Source organism: Mchenga conophoros, linkage group LG15 (assembly GCF_057382185.1).
Source record: "Mchenga conophoros isolate Kocher_MC1m ecotype Shallow Benthic linkage group LG15, M_conophoros_male_GT1.1, whole genome shotgun sequence".
Lineage (NCBI taxonomy): Eukaryota > Metazoa > Chordata > Actinopteri > Cichliformes > Cichlidae > Mchenga > Mchenga conophoros.
In genome coordinates, this window is record NC_140540.1 from 36,838,651 (window position 1) to 36,854,965 (window position 16,315).

General features: G+C 39.9%; 1 protein-coding gene and 1 long non-coding RNA gene across 6 annotated transcripts in view; both read right to left on the reverse strand.

Moving 5' to 3' along the window:
- Positions 1 to 16,315, reverse strand: part of camsap2a (calmodulin regulated spectrin-associated protein family, member 2a) — a 95,932-nt gene that overhangs the window by 42,295 nt on the left and 37,322 nt on the right. The window lies entirely within an intron of this gene.
- Positions 6,555 to 8,585, reverse strand: LOC146558816 (uncharacterized). Its single transcript, XR_014888740.1, has 3 exons — positions 8,468 to 8,585; positions 8,248 to 8,351; positions 6,555 to 8,143 (listed from the first exon to the last, which is right to left on the reverse strand). It is a non-coding gene; the product is annotated as an uncharacterized LOC146558816 (long non-coding RNA).

Genomic DNA, 16,315 nt, shown 5'->3' on the forward strand with positions numbered 1-16,315 from the left:
AATGGCTGACTTCCTGTTGGATTTGGGATATTGCTCCAAGAGACTTTTTTGTACATCTTGATATCTTACACAAGCTTACCAAGTGTCAGACTCATAGATGAAACACAGAGCAGGGGCTGATGTTTTGAAATATTGTAGGGGGCGCTGTGGAGCCATTTTGCGCTATTCAAGGAAAATGGTTACATAACAACAATGCCTTCATCCATTTGGAGGTGTGTGCCAAATTTCAAGCCTCTATAAACTTTCCAAGCCCCTCAAAAGCCACTTCATCTTTCATGATGAACCGCGTTGCCACCAGGGTGCGCCGTTCAGTTTAAAGTCACAATTTTTGCACTGAAGCATCACGAGGGACTGATGGTGATATTCACCGCTTTTGAGGTGGCCACGATCAACCTGTGAAAATCAGTACAACAAAGTTAAAGCCATGACATTTCCTGTTGCCACTAGGTGGCGCTGTCCGTATTTCCGACAATGGGCACATCAATCTGTTCAGGGCGGGTCTGACATCATGCCTGTAAAGTCTGGTACTGATCAGACTGGATTTCATTGAGTTATACTAATTTGTTTCTTCATGGCGTGACATCAAAGTTCGCCATGCTGCTGGGGTCACACCCTTTCGTGAAAAGTCACAGTTTTCACTGTAACCCAAGACCAACTCCTTAAGGCTTTCCTGGAGAAATTTGAGGCTGCAGATGTCACCCATCACAATACTGTACCCCAAAGTGTAAAACATGACATTTCCTGTTCCCACTAGGTGGCGCTGTCCTTGATGTCAAATATGGCAGTTGAAATATGTTCAGGGGTGGAGCCTTATCATATGTGTGCTCTTTGGTCCAGATCGGAACATGTATGACAGAATGAGAGGCAATAAGATTTTCATGGCGAGTCATCAAAATTCGCCATGGCGCCACGGCCTCATAGTATTGTGAAAACTCAAAAGCTCCGCAATTTAACATGGCACAAGGGTGTAGTTGACACTGTCCAAATTTGAAGCTTATAGGACCAAATCCCAAGGAGGAGTTCGTTAAAGTTCGAGGCATGGAAATGGCAAAATTAGAGCCAAAATGTCACCTTCTCTTCCAAATGGCGGACTTCCTGTTGGGTTTGCGTCAATGGGCCCACAGACTTTTTTGTTCGTCTTGGCATGATACACATGTGTGCCAAATTTCATACATGTAGCTCAAACGATGTGGTCGTAGGGCTGCATTTAACAAGGCATAGGTGGCGCTGTAGAGCCATTTCCCAGTGCTCATATGTAAAACCATTAAAATACAAAATTTTTCACCAGACCTGGCATGTGTGCAAAATTTCATGAGTTTTTGAGCATGTTTAGGCCCTCAAAAAGGCCCTTGTTTGGGGTGAATAATAATAATAATAATAATTAAAGCTGCAAGCAGCGTTATGAGGGCCCTCGCACCCCATCGCGTCGAGCTACGCCCAACACCTACAACCAGCACCTCCGATCTGATGTCACATTGATGAAATTCATGCATTCAACCACCAGCTAACATTTCATCTCATTCAATCATGATTATAGTCGTCCCACTAGGTGGCGCTCTAACCATTACTGACAAATGGCATAACAAACATTTCCCAGCTCGAGTCTCATCACGCCTGCGACCTTTGGGACATATTGGACATTTTGATTTTGAGTGACAGCAGATTACTGCTTTTTGGCGAGTGACTGAAACTCCACATGCCGCCATGACCACCCCGTTTCCCTGAACGTAAAAAGCTTCGCAATTTAACATCACAAAGGTCTTTAGATTCCACACACTGGAGATTGGTTCAATATGATGAAATCCCTTGGAGGAGTTCGTCAAAGTATGAAGCCTGAAAAGAGGGGAAAATGTTGCCAAAATTACACATTAATTTTAAAATGGCTGACTTCCTGTTGGATTTGGGATATTGCTCCAAGAGACTTTTTTGTACATCTTGATATCTCCTATAAGCCTACCAGGTTTCAGACTCATACATAAAACACAGAGCTGGGGCTGTGGTTTTGAAATTTTGTAGGAGGCGCTGTGGAGCCATTTTGGGATATTCAATGAAAATGATCACATAACAACAAAGCCTTAACCACATTGGAGGTGTGCGCCAAATTTCAAGACTTTTTAAACTTTCCAAGCCCCTCAAAAGCCACTTCATCTTTCATGGTGAACCGCGTTGCCACCAGGGTGCGGCGTTCAGTTTAAAGTCACAATTTTTGCACTGAAGCATCACAAGGGACTGATGGTGATATTCACCGCTTTTGAGGTGGCCACGATGAACCTGTGAAAATCAGTACAACAAAATTAAAGCCATGACATTTCCTGTTGCCACTAGGTGGCGCTGTCCGTATTTCCGACAATGGGCATATCAATCTGTTCAGGGCGGGTCTGACATCATGCCTGTAAAGTCTGGTACTGATCAGACTGGATTTCATTGAGTTATACTAATTTGTTTCTTCATGGCGTGACATCAAAGTTCACCATGCTGCTGGGGTCACACCCTTTCGTGAAAAGTCACAGTTTTCACTGTAACCCAAGACCAACTCCTTAAGGCTTTCCTGGAGAAATTTGAGGCTGCAGATGTCACCCATCACAATACTGTACTCCAAAGTGTAAAACATGACATTTCCTGTTCCCACTAGGTGGCGCTGTCCCTTACGTCAAATATGGCACTTGAAATATGTTCAGGGGTGGAGCCTTATCATATGTGTTCACTTTGGTCAAGGTCAGAAAATGTATGACAAAATGAGAGGCAATAAGATTTTCATGGCGAGTCATCGAAATTCGCCATGGCGCCACGGCCTCATAGTATTGTGAAAACTCAAAAGCTCCGCAATTTAACATGGCACAAGGGTGTAGTTGACACTGACCAAATATGAAGGTTATGAAATCAAACCCCAAGGAGGAGTTCGCAAAAGTTCGAGGCATGGAAATGGCAAAATTAGAGCCAAAATGTCACCTTCTCTTCCAAATGGCGGACTTCCTGTTGGGTTTGCGTCAATGGGCCCACTGACTTTTTTGTTCGTCTTGGCATGATACACATGTGTGCCAAATTTCATACATGTAGCTCAAACGATGTGGTCGTAGGGCTGCATTTAACAAGGCATAGGTGGCGCTCTAGAGCCATTTCCCAGTGCTCATATGTAAAACCATTAAAATACAAAATTTTTCACCAGACCTGGCATGTGTGCAAAATTTCATGAGTTTTTGAGCATGTTTAGGCCCTCAAAAAGGCCCTTGTTTCGCCTGAATAATAATAATAATAATAATAATAATAATAATAATAATAAGAAACGGAGCAGATACAATAGGGCCTTCGCACTCTCGGTGCTCGGGCCCTAATAATAAGAAACGGAGCAGATACAATAGGGCCTTCGCACTCTCAGTGCTCGGGCCCTAATAATAAGAAACGGAGCAGATACAATAGGGCCTTCGCACTCTCAGTGCTCGGGCCCTAATAATAAGAAACGGAGCAGATACAATAGGGCCTTCGCACTCTCAGTGCTCGGGCCCTAATAATAATAATAATAATAATAACTAGAAAGTGCATTTTCTGAAGAAACTGCAGTGTGAATGCTTGAATCTGAATGTATGCACTGAAATGAATTAATTACTGAATTTAAGTTAAAAATCTTGAATGAGATAAAAAAAAAAAGAAAAACCGAATTTAACCTGAAAACAAAAGTGCTGAACTGCTAAAAGCTGAAGGTTACACAGAAGAAGAAGTTGGAAAAAAGCTGAAAATGTTTTAATTGTAAATTAGAAAAACCTAAGAAATGAGAAAAGAACATTTAGAGTCAGAAAACATCTGAAAGAATATTAAAAGGTCATATTCTTTGAATCACTGAATGACTCAAATGTGATCCCTCCACTTGGACCCACACAGTTTAAAAAGTTTACATCTCTGAGCTTTGAAAGACAAGATGTTGGAAAAAGAACAACGATGGCGACGTTTTGAGGGTAAAATGATGGCTTTAACACTGTGGACACAGCAGCAGTTGAAAGAGAAGTGCTTAAGATGAATCTTGGTACAGTGGCAGGCAGAGCTCGTTAAGCAGGCAGGTGTGAGCCTGGTTGCTATAGTGACCGCACCCAATGGCTCCATACACACGTACACAGACATGCGCCTCACTTTTGCTGCTTAAAATGAACAGAAAAGTCAGGCCGAAACAAATCGCTCCCAAATGAAAAGTAAAAGTCGTACTGACAAAATTCTTTCACCGTGAGCGACAGCCATGTCTAGTCTACCAAATTCTCAGTTTTCATGCCTGTGGAGTTTATTATATGGACGTGGTGACAGTGTAAAGACACCATGCTCTTCTGATTTTCAAACCAACCTTCTGAGCCATTTTAACATTAGAGTCTATGGAAGAGTTGGAGGGAGGAGGCTGTGCATTGGTGACATTTATGAAAGAACCGTAACACCTAGGACAATAGTAAACACATTGGATGAAAGAGGACAGCCATGGCTACGTTTTGAGGGTAAAATCATACCTGTAGAGCAAACGCTGTGGACACAGCAGCAGTTTTAAAAAAGATTTTAAGATTAATTTTTTTGCTCCTCTCACTCTAGCAGTTGAGCTGTCTCACTCTAGCCCCAACATTCCGTCCCATACACACCCATTATAAACTCTGAAACGGGTGAAAAAACATCATGAAACTTAAACTGGAACTGAAGAAAAAGTATAATAGATATTGAAAAGATAAATACAAGTTGAATAGTTGAATGTCTTGTCTTCGTTTTAAAGTTTGAATGGTGGCTCTATGTCAACGTATGTTGAAGTAGTAAGAGTTTAAAAATGAGTAAGTTGAATGAGGATTTGAAGGGTCTCCCCATTGAAATACATGGGAAATTTTTGTTGAAAAAAGTTGAATAAAATTAAAAATATAAATGTTAAAAATGAGAAAAATAGAAGCAGTGTTGTCCAAAAGAATAGGAATCTAACGGTGTTTGAATGGTTTTTCTAAGTTGAACGGTTTTGAAGGAGTAGGCTTTCAAAAAACGTACGGAATAGATAATAATAAAATAGAACTAGAAAGTGCATTTTCTGAAGAAACTGCAGTGTGAATGCTTGAATCTGAATGTATGCACTGAAATGAATTAATTACTGAATTTAAGTTAAAAATCTTGAATGAGATAAAAAAAAAACCCGAATTTAACCTGAAAACAAAAGTGCTGAACTGCTAAAAGCTGAAGGTTACACAGAAGAAGAAGTTGGAAAAAAGCTGAAAATGTTTTAATTGTAAATTAGAAAAACCTAAGAAATGAGAAAAGAACATTTAGAGTCAGAAAACATCTGAAAGAATATTAAAAGGTCATATTCTTTGAATCACTGAATGACTCAAATGTGATCCCTCCACTTTGATCCACACAGTTTAAAAAGTTTAAATGCCTGAGCTTTGAAAGATACGGTGTTGGAAAGAGAACAATAATGGCGACAATTTGAGGGTAAAATGATGGCTGTAACACTGTGGACACAGCAGCAGTTGAAAGAGAAGTGCTTAAGATGAATCTTGGTACAGTGGCAGGCAGAGCTCGTTAAGCAGGCAGGTGTGAGCCTGGTTGCTATAGTGACCGCACCCAATGGCTCCATACACACGTACACAGACATGCGCCTCACTTTTGCTGCTTAAAATGAACAGAAAAGTCAGGCCGAAACAAATCGTTCCCAAATGAAAAGTAAAAGTCGTATTGACAAAATTCTTTCACCGTGAGTGACAGCAATGTCTAGTCTACCTAATTCTCAGTTTTCATGCCTGTGGAGTTTATTATATGGACGTGGTGACAGTGGAAAGACACCATGCTCTTCTGATTTTCAAACGAACCTTCTGAGCCATTTTAACATTAGAGTCTATGGAAGAGTTGGAGGGAGGAGGCTGTGCATTGGTGACATTTACGAAAGAACCATAACACCTAGGACAATAGTAAACACATTGGATGAAAGAGGACAGCCATGGCTACGTTTTGAGGGTAAAATCATACCTGTAGAGCAAACGCTGCGGACACAGCAGCAGTTTTAAAAAAGATTTTAAGATTAATTTTTTTGCTCATCTCACTCTAGCAGTTGAGCTGCCTCACTCTAGCCCCAACATTCCGTCCCATACACACCCATTATAAACTCTGAAACGGGTGAAAAAACATCATGAAACTTAAACTGGAACTGAAGAAAAAGTATAATAGATATTGAAAAGATAAATACAAGTTGAATAGTTGAATGTCTTGTCTTCGTTTTAAAGTTTGAATGGTGGCTCTATGTCAATGTATGTGGAAGTAGTAAGAGTTTAAAAATGAGTAAGTTGAATGAGGATTTGAAGGGTCTCCCCATTGAAATACATTATAAATTTTTGTTGAATAAAGTTGAATAAAATTAAAAATATAAATGTTAAAAATATGAAAAATAGAAGCAGTGTTGTCCAAAAGAATAGGAATCTAACGGTGTTTGAATGGTTTTTCTAAGTTGAACGGTTTTGAAGGAGTAGGCTTACAAAAAACGTACGGAATACAGAATAAAATATAATAACTAGAAAGTGCATTTTCTGAAGAAACTGCAGTGTGAATGCTTGAATCTGAATGTATGCACTGAAATGAATTAATTGCTGAATGTTAAGTTAAAAATCTGAATGAGCTGGAAAATACAGAATTTTTAACCTGAAAATAAAAGTGCAGAACTTTTGAAAGCTGATGTTCACACAGAAGAAGTTGGAAAAAGCTAAGCATGTTTAAAATGTAAATAATAAAAAGATGAGTAATGACAAAAGAAAATTTAGAGTCAGAAAACCTCTGAATGAATATTAAAAGTTCATATTCTTCTAATTGAAATGAACTTAAAAGATGAACAAACATTCTGCAGAAAATACAAACTTTAATATACAGCATGATGTTTTTCAGACATATACACATGTGTATATCATGTTTAATAGTATTACATACATCAATTTGTTTTGTATGTCATAGAAAATAACATAAAAATCTTAAGTCATATTTTACAGCTTCTTTCTGAAAAGGACTGGTAGAATAAAGAAAAATAACTAAATTAAATAACTAAATAAAAAATAATGAGCAACATATGAAATACATGAAAATTCAACTTTTAAAACCACAATCCTGAACCTTTAAATTGTGTTGGTTTCTTAGAACATGGCTGAACAGCTGTTTCTATCGGTCTACTTAATCTTCTGATCTGTCTACACATCTTTTTATTACTCATTCTTTTTTATGTTTTAATGTAAACAGAGTCCACACAGTGGTAAAAGAGAACTGTATAGAGATTTGTGAGTAAACTCAAATGAAAGCCTAAGGTGGTGACACAGTTTAACACATGCAAATAATCAAATAAACACATTAGTCCTTTTTGTGAACATGGATAAATAAGTATCAATACAGCATTGTTCAGCCATGCCACTAAATGCTTTTTTACACATTGTTTTAACCTGGGCTCAGACACAAAGTCCCAAATTTAGTTAGTCCCTGACTTTGAGTTGTGGTTATGACTAATTATTATACACAAGGCTTTATCTATCTAAACTCTAAGGACACAAATATGAAAAAACCTATACTTACCAGCTGATACTCCACACTACACACTAGGTGTGCCATGTGACCTGAAACTTTGGTACAAAATCATCATAATCATTCTGTTAACACTGTTTTTTAACACTGTTTGTGTTGCTGTTCAGCAGTTTAAAATGTTTTAGATTGGATTACATGGAATGAATTTGAATTTTCTTGGGGGTTTTTGTATGTGTTTCGTTCTCAGCAGATTTTTTCTTCCATACTGTTGAATTCCAGTTACCACATTTCTGGTCATATGACATCCCAAGTGCCCACTTAAAAAAATCCCCACAGTTAATTCAACATTAAAACAAAATAAAAAAAAATGTTAAATAAATAAAGGTTTGCTCTGTGATGAAATATTAAATAAGCATACATTGTACAGAGCACTAACAATGAAAACAATCCTTTAGCCTGTTGATCAGAGAGAGGCAGTCATTGTATCCATTTAAAACCTGTAATCACAGAGCACAATGTTTCTGTGAAACTATGAAGTCCCATATGATCCTCATCACGTCCAGTGACTTCAGAGTGGATCCTCCCTGTCATCCGGCCAGTGTTTGATGTGTGGCAAGCAGCACAGAAGCAGGATAGCTGAGGACTTTAAAAGAAGAGCAGAAAACGGGAACATATGTAGTTGTAAATGTAAATATCAGTGATACTTGTCTTGTCAAAGGGAATAAAATAATGAAAATGTTAACTTACACACTCATTTAGAGAGGATCTTGACACTGCACAGAGGAGGCACAGTCAGTCTGACAATGATGGTGATCTCCAGGGATGTTTTCCTGCAGCAACATTCCTGCCAACTGGCCGTATGATCCAGAGTAGTTGGTTTGTAATAAACAGAAAGGTGTATATGTTAGGTAGTGTGCACTCAGAGCTGGTCCTAAGAAACAAACACATCCTGTAATAAACTGAATACCTGTAGTAGTGCTGCTGCAAATATGAAGCCCTTCTATCATGAGTGGTTTCAAAGAAGGTGTTTTGGAGGCTCGGTCACAGAAACTGTGCAGTCTGTTCAGTCTTGAGTGTCTCAGCTCTGATGGGGATGGATCACAGAGGGAAACACCTGAGTACAGACATTACAATACACTCTAACACTCCTAAGGTCAAGTGAAAACACAATTTAAACACTTTACAAAGAATGAATACATGTTTTCATGGAAATTATGTCATTAACCCTTTTTGTTGTGAGTAAATCTCACCGACTGCTTGTGGGACAAGCTAGAAGGAGGACTTATCACAGAATGTCTCCTGTGCTCCAGATGTGAAGTCTCACGCTCTGATCGTACGGCGATGAAGATGGTGATGATGAAGCCTCTCTGATCTGTGGCATTACAGTTTCTAGCTGCTATGTGCTTCACACTGTTGGATCTTACATGTGAAGCTTGGAGAAGACACAGGAGGACTGTGTCTCTCTTAAAAAAGAAAAAGAAAAAAGGAAACCTAACACCCCCCCCCCTCAGCTCCCACCGTAACCCCCCCCCCCCACTCAACTCCCCAACCTCACACCATCCAATGTCTATACAAATGTAGGGTATCAGCTGGTAACAGAAAGCAAGTGTTACATATGTACTACTTATGTAACACTGCTGAAACATTTCTGGCCAGAAATGTGCAGTTATCAACCCAGACCCACCCTGATGATTGCACTGGCCGAAACATGATAAAAGCTCATAAAAATGTATGTTTCATCGAAAGATTTGTCCAAAAATATAATCGTATACTTTTGAAAAAGTTTAAAGTTTATAACAAACCAAAATAATAACATTTTTGTAAATAGTATTTCAAAATAGAGGCACACATAAAGTGGCTTAACTGTCATTATTGCTGTAATTAGGTTTGTTTGTTTGTTTGTTTGTTTGTTTTTTTAAAAAGCAACCTTTAGTCATTATTGTTCTCTCAGAAACAATGAAGAAGCTGTTGAACATTTATGTGTTGTGTAGGCAATCCTCTGGTCCACCCTCCCTCCCTCCCAGCCACAGTGAGACTGGGGCAGCCTGGCAGGGTGTTGAAGCCTGGCTGCAGAGAGGATATGCCTACACTATTCATTTTAAACTGCTATATTTGATTTTTCTGACATTTATAGGTTACTGTTAGTGAATTTTAGATTTTCTGTGATAAATAAAATTGTCATCTTTTACTGATATCATTACTTAATTCATGTAATTGTATTTTATGTAAACAATTCAAACATTATACTGCAATGCAGAGCGTCAACTTTTAAATATCGCTCTACTTTCTTAAGTCATTCAAAAATATAGATATTACTTACTGTATTCAAAGATCTAGATCATGAATCATCACAGGACAATACACAGTATACTGGGTCATGGTAACTATGGTAGGTCTTCATGACTCCAGAATGGAGACATCGATCTGACTGAGAAATGAAAATTAGGTCAAGCAGTGTGTTCTTCTCTGTGGTAGGGGCAGTGATGACCTGTGCGTATCCCCTAGACTCAAACAGCTCCAGGATTGGTTTGTTTGCACTGGATAAAACATTCTCATTAAAATCACCACAAACTATGATGGGATGACAGTCCATGATCTCCAATGAGTCTAATAGGCTTACCAGGTTTTTCAGGAATGGCCTCAGAGTGTAGTCTGGAGGTCTGTATACAACTGCAATCAGAGCACTGACTGGTGCTTCAACCTTTAAAGCCAGAAATTCAAGGTCAGTTACATTATGGATGTACTGTTTTTCATGCACTTGAATGTCACTTTTCACATAAACAGCAACTCCACCACCACTTCTGTTTGCCATCTGGGGAAAGTTTGTGTAGGACAGGTGTCTGTTGCGTTTGAACAAATTGTAATTTTCCAAGTGGAGACTCTCTGCGACAAAAGAGCCCCGCAGGTGTGTTTCTGTTAGGCACAAAACATCTGCTAGACACAATTCATGGTGACTTTTGATGTCATTAATGTGAGTTGGCAGTCCCTCTGTATTATGATGAACAATGGTGAAAACCTCTGACCTGCTCAGTGTTTGCCTCACGTGTAGAAGAGGCATCATGTCATCAAGGTTGGCTTGTCTCATGTTCTCAAGCGCTGCAGTGATTTCTGGGTTGGTGAATATTTTTTTCTCCTCCATATCAAGAAGATACAGTCCACTGAGAGACGTCACTCTACTGACAGCTACGTAGGCCATGCCGGGCTCAAAAATGCTCTTAAGAGAGACAACAGCTGATGTAGTTGTCATACCCTGTACCTTATGTATTGTACATGCAAAGGCCAGCTTCACTGGGAACTGTCTTCGTACCACTCCTTTCTGCTTCAGATTCTCCTCTGCTCTCTCAATGTACACCATGTCGTCTGCTGGTGTGCGGTTATTCTTTCCAGATGTCTCATTATCCATTTTAAGTCCAAGCTTGATGATGTGTTGGTCGTTTTCAGAGTGAACTACTCTAAGTAGTATTCCAAAAGCTCCATTAACCAAACCATTTTGTATGTCAATGTTTCTGGTGAGCATGACACGAGCTCCTTCTGCAACTTTCAGTGTGTCTGGTAACTCGTTTTTACCTCCTTTCAACGGTCTGTCTTGAAGTGCCATTCTGCCAGTTCTAGGATCTTTTCTATAATCATCTGCATGGATGTCAATGATATGAGTGTGGAGCAGAGCCAGTGTTGCAGAGTTGTGTGCATCCACTTCTTTATTAGTTGCAAAAATGTGCAACGCATCAGTTGGACAAAGGGCTGGTTCAGTTATGGCCTGTGACAACAAATTTCTATCTGCTTCGCAAAGCTCATCCAACTTTCCTTTCACACGAATTCTGTTCAGCATCTCTGCAAAGACAACATCATCTTTCTGACGCATAATCTCAGTCAGAGTGATCATCTGAAAATGCTCCCGCCACAGGTCGATCTCGGACGGGTCGTGCACACAGAGAGGTTTAGACTGTCGCACTGGGGGTAGCTGATAGAAGTCTCCGACAGCAATGACTGACATGCCTCCAAAGGGTCTCCGAGTCCCTTTGATCTGTTTGAGTCTTGCATCTACATATGCAAACAGATGTCTTGACACCATAGACACTTCGTCAATGACGATTATTTCAGCATTCAAAAGTTCTGATCTGACTTCATCCAGCTGATTGCCAAGTCCCTGAATGGGAGGTTTTAAGCTTCTAGGCAGCTTGAGAAGAGAATGCAGTGTTGTTCCAGAAATGTTAAATGCTGCAGTCCCAGTGAAAGCAGTTAACAGGACAGTGGGTTTTGATATGTCAACGTCGTCTGCATATCTGGGCACTTTGCTCAGTATCTTAGATGCTTCTGAGTAGATGCATTTGATAAGATGTGATTTTCCTGTTCCAGCACCACCATTAATATAAAAGAAAAACTGCTCTGGATTTAGAGCACAGACTCTTTTAATGCACCAGTCTCTAACTGCATAAAATATGCAGGCTTGCTTCTTGTTCAGATTCTGAAACATCTGACGTAACAATGTGGGATCAATAGCAGGGGGTTCCCTGATGGCTCTGACTTCTGTTGAAGCATCAGCCTGACGGCTGTAGTCGGGCACATCTTCCTGTTCATTTTCATTGTCTCGCTCTCTTTCTTGTTCAACAAGTGGCAACCTTACGAGATCTGATTCAGGTGCCAGATTACACCATTCGTCAGTCACACCTCTGTTCTGCTCATATTCCTCAACAGCGCTCTCGATCTCCTCACTGTTTTTCTCATATTTTTCTCTGTTTCTTTTGACAATGTGTTGCACGTACTCAAGACGGTCAGTACCTGGCAGCTGTACACAGCCAGCACCATAGAAAGCCTGATAGGTTGGCAACGATGGTGTTTTCAGTTCGTGGTCTGAACGATGAGGAAGGTACAGTTTAAGCAGTCTTCCGTAATATTGCTCTGGATGTTTTTCTTGTGAGCAGCGGTGAAATCTGATGATAGCAGGCTTATTGTTTTTGCGCCTTTGCACAAACCCCATCTCATTGAGAAGGGGCAAAACATCTTTACCTTTTTTCTGTTGGCCATAGACAATCCTGCAAGTAGCAGCAAAGTCTGCCATGCACATCTCCTCATACTCTGGTGTTTCAGGTCTGGCTTTGTATTTGTCATTCAAAGATGTCATCCAAACATTGGAAGACTCAGGTGTTGTGTTGTCCAGAACTGACAGGGGACGACTCATTTTCACAGGATTATCATCAGTTGGAATGAATATTACAGCACGTGAGCATTGCTTCATGTGAAGACCACATGCACGAGCAACACACTCCTGTGCACTGATCTCTCGCTTCTTTGAATATGCCTGCATGACGGCTCTCATTTCATCGCACTCATTTACACTGTCCTTATGGGAGTTCTCAATGACAGTTTTCAGGTACTCAGATAGCCCGCCCTCTTTTTTTGATATATATTTCATTAAATAATTTGCAGCACCAAAAGCATCTAAAACAAAGCTTATGTCGATATTACTGTTCCAGGCTTCAAGCAGATGTGGATTATAGCCGTTTATCCAAGAGTCTTTTGGATCACGCTTTAGTATGATCGTACTCCTCATGTTCATTTTATTCAGGTATCTCTCATATTCTGCATGTGTCAACTTGCATCTTTCCAAGAGCTGCTCTAAACTCATGGAAGCAGTTTCAGGTTCATTCAGCAGCTGGTTCAGTGGTCTGAGCTTGTTCTTTGCCGTTTCTACTTCCAGTGCATCATCCTCACTGGGTCTTGTGATCATTGTCTCATTGCAGGGTGGTTTGGGAAAACCAAAACGGCACCCGGAGCTTAAACTCCTAAAGCACGTCTTTGTGTGGTTCTTACTGTGTTTTTGCACTTCTGTTACTTTTTTGTACAGTTCAGGTTGTTTATGTGGATCAGGCAGCTGAGCTGTGATGTATTTGTTTATAAAATCAAGAACAGTTTGCTCATCATCCTCCTCAAACACAGGAGCACCTTCTACCCACAGGAGGCAGTGTATGTGTGGGCTTCCTCTGTGCTGAAACTCAACTCTGTAAAAGTAGTCAATGACTTTGCCAAGTGGCTCTGCGGGAGATAAGAGTAAATCTCTGAATAATGCTTCAACTCTCTTGTCAAACATGCGCATTGTTGTGACAGGATTGCTTCTCAGGATGTCACACTTTGCTGACCAGTCGAGTCCTTCAAAATTCACTTGTTCACCTTGCTGCCTTGTTATTGCCTCAATCACTTCAGGCCAGCGCATTTCAGCAGCTGAAAATGTGCAAAAGAACGTGGGAGTTCCCAACTGTCTGATCATGGCAAAAAGATCTCTTGTTGTTTTCTCCCAATAGGCTGGGGTTCCTCTCAGAGGCTGCATGAATCTCACTGCATCTTTATTTCGCACCAGTTTCTCCACCTCATGTTTATCTTGTAACATGCCTGAGGTTATTTTTCTACCATCTCTGGTCAGAGGCTTTGCCTTCCTTAACTGTACTGTCATGCTGGATGTAGCCAAGTGTATTTCAGTCACAAACTGTGCAAAGAATAAATAGTTTGTGTCTTTGGCAAAACGATCATCAATGCAGAAAAGTCTTGATTTGAAATACCCACTGGGGGATACTTTGATCAGCCTTCTTTCATCAAGTGTGTTTTGGCCTGTAGGAAACTGCACAGGGAAGGCCATGGCCTCCAGTTTAGGTGTTTTGAAAAAACTTATTGGATTGTTTCTCTCTGCAGGAGCAACAGAGTAGATTCCTTCACTGAAACATAATATCTCCTCAGCCACATCAGGGGGCTGCAAACAGGACTCGAGTGCAAAACCACCATTAGTCAGTCCATCTGCTTGCTCTGAATCATCTCTCATCTGTTCATGCGATTGTTCACCATCACAGGGTAACATGTCAATGTCCTGTTCATTTATATTTTGTGCTTCACTCAGTGCATTTTTCTCACAGCTGTCAATTTCCATTAAATCAGCCTCATCATAATCGTCCTCATTCATGTTTTCATCATCATCATCCTCATCATCTTCATCAGGAAGAGTTGGATCACACAGCTCAGCATCATCTCTGATGCTCACATCCTTATACTGTGGATGAATCTGCTTGAGTTTATGCAGTGCTTGCACAAGTTTAGACCAGCTTACAGTCTGAAACAGCTGATGACCTTTGTAAGACAAGCGTCTCTTCAATTTTACTCTGATCACCTGAGAATTAATTCTCAATCGAGGTAGTGTTTCAACAGTTTCCTGTACCTCTGATGGGACACAGACCACATTTCCTCTAATTGCTCTTTGTCTGCCTTTGGGAAGAGGAATGATCTTGGCAAATGGTATGCACTTGGCTATGAGATGTCTCTCCAGTATGTTGAGATCAGAAAGTTCAGCTGGAATATCAGCAAGATCCAACTTATTGGCAACAGCAAGTGCTGGCATGGATCCATTTTTAAGATGATCGTGGCAGGTGTGACATATCCACTCTCTCTTTCTCTCATCAGGCACTTTGCACTGCTCATTTCTGCAGTTTTCATCACAAACATGAACAAACTTTCCTGTCAAACATGTTGCAACTACATGTGGGTTTTTGACATACTTTGACCTTGTGCAGGGTCGCACTTGGTTTGGAAATGAAGCCTTGAAGCATACAGTACATGGGTATGATGGTCCAGCTTTGATTTGTGATTTGAACACAGATATGGCCTCGTTGATCACACTGTTGTCACTCTCTTGGGTTTGTCTGTTCACCCATCTGTATTTCCTTTTTATTTTCATTGCACATCTCATGTTGTGCATAATCCTGAATGCAAGATTACTTTGATACCTGTCTCGCATTAGTTGTTTCATTAGTTGTCTGTGTCTTACTCTGAATGCGTCATCACGTGCATAACGCTGAGTCACTCGAGATCTCTGTCTCTCTCTGAATTCAGGGTTTTCTTGATACCTTTTAGTTATATAGTTTTTTTGTTTTTGTCTAAATTCAGCATTGTCACAGTAGCGTCTTTTAATATATTGTTGTTGTTTCTTTCTGAATTCATCGTTCTCACAGTAGCGTCTTTTAATATATTGTTGTTGTTTCTTTCTGAATTCATCGTTCTCACAGTAGCGTCTTTTAATATATTGTTGTTGTTTCTTTCTAACTGTAGCATTCTCAGAAAAACGTTTTTTAACATATTGTTTTTGTTTCTTTCTGAATTCATCATTTTCACAGTAACGTCTTCTAATATATTGCTGTTGTTTCTGTCTGAATTCATCATTTTCACAGTAACGTCTTCTAATATACTGTTGTTTTTTCTGTCTGACTTCAGGATTGTTTTTATATGCCTCGCTTGTGCAAGACTTTTTCTTTTCTTTGTACTCTTTGTTTGAAGCATACTTTTGTCGTTCTTTCCTTTTTTGGTTTTCTTTTCTCTGATTTCTGGGTTTCTCTGATGCCATTAATCTTCTTCTCATTTTTTGCCTTGGTTGTTTATTAACTTTTTTCAGTTTTTGTAAAACTATATCAGAAAGATCACAGGAAGCAACATTTGTTATTGCAGCATTTGATTGACATAAAAAAGCATCCCTTGATGGAAGGAAACTTAATTCACTGCATAGTTCTTCAGTTGGTATATTAGGAGGTTCATTCTGATCTTCATATGATGTGAACTGAGTCACGTGGACTTCTTTTTGTTTCACCGGTGGCGTACAAATGGACATTTGACAAAAGATGTTCTCAGTCAGATCAGTCGTTGTGTTTCTCCTTGGAGTAGAGGAGTTTGCTTCATCAACAGTTGTATCAGAGTGAGTAGATGCCACAGCAGTGGCAGCTGTTGGTCTGCAGACTGTGTCTGTGATAGTATCACTCAGGTTCACTGTGCTCATACTGTAGAA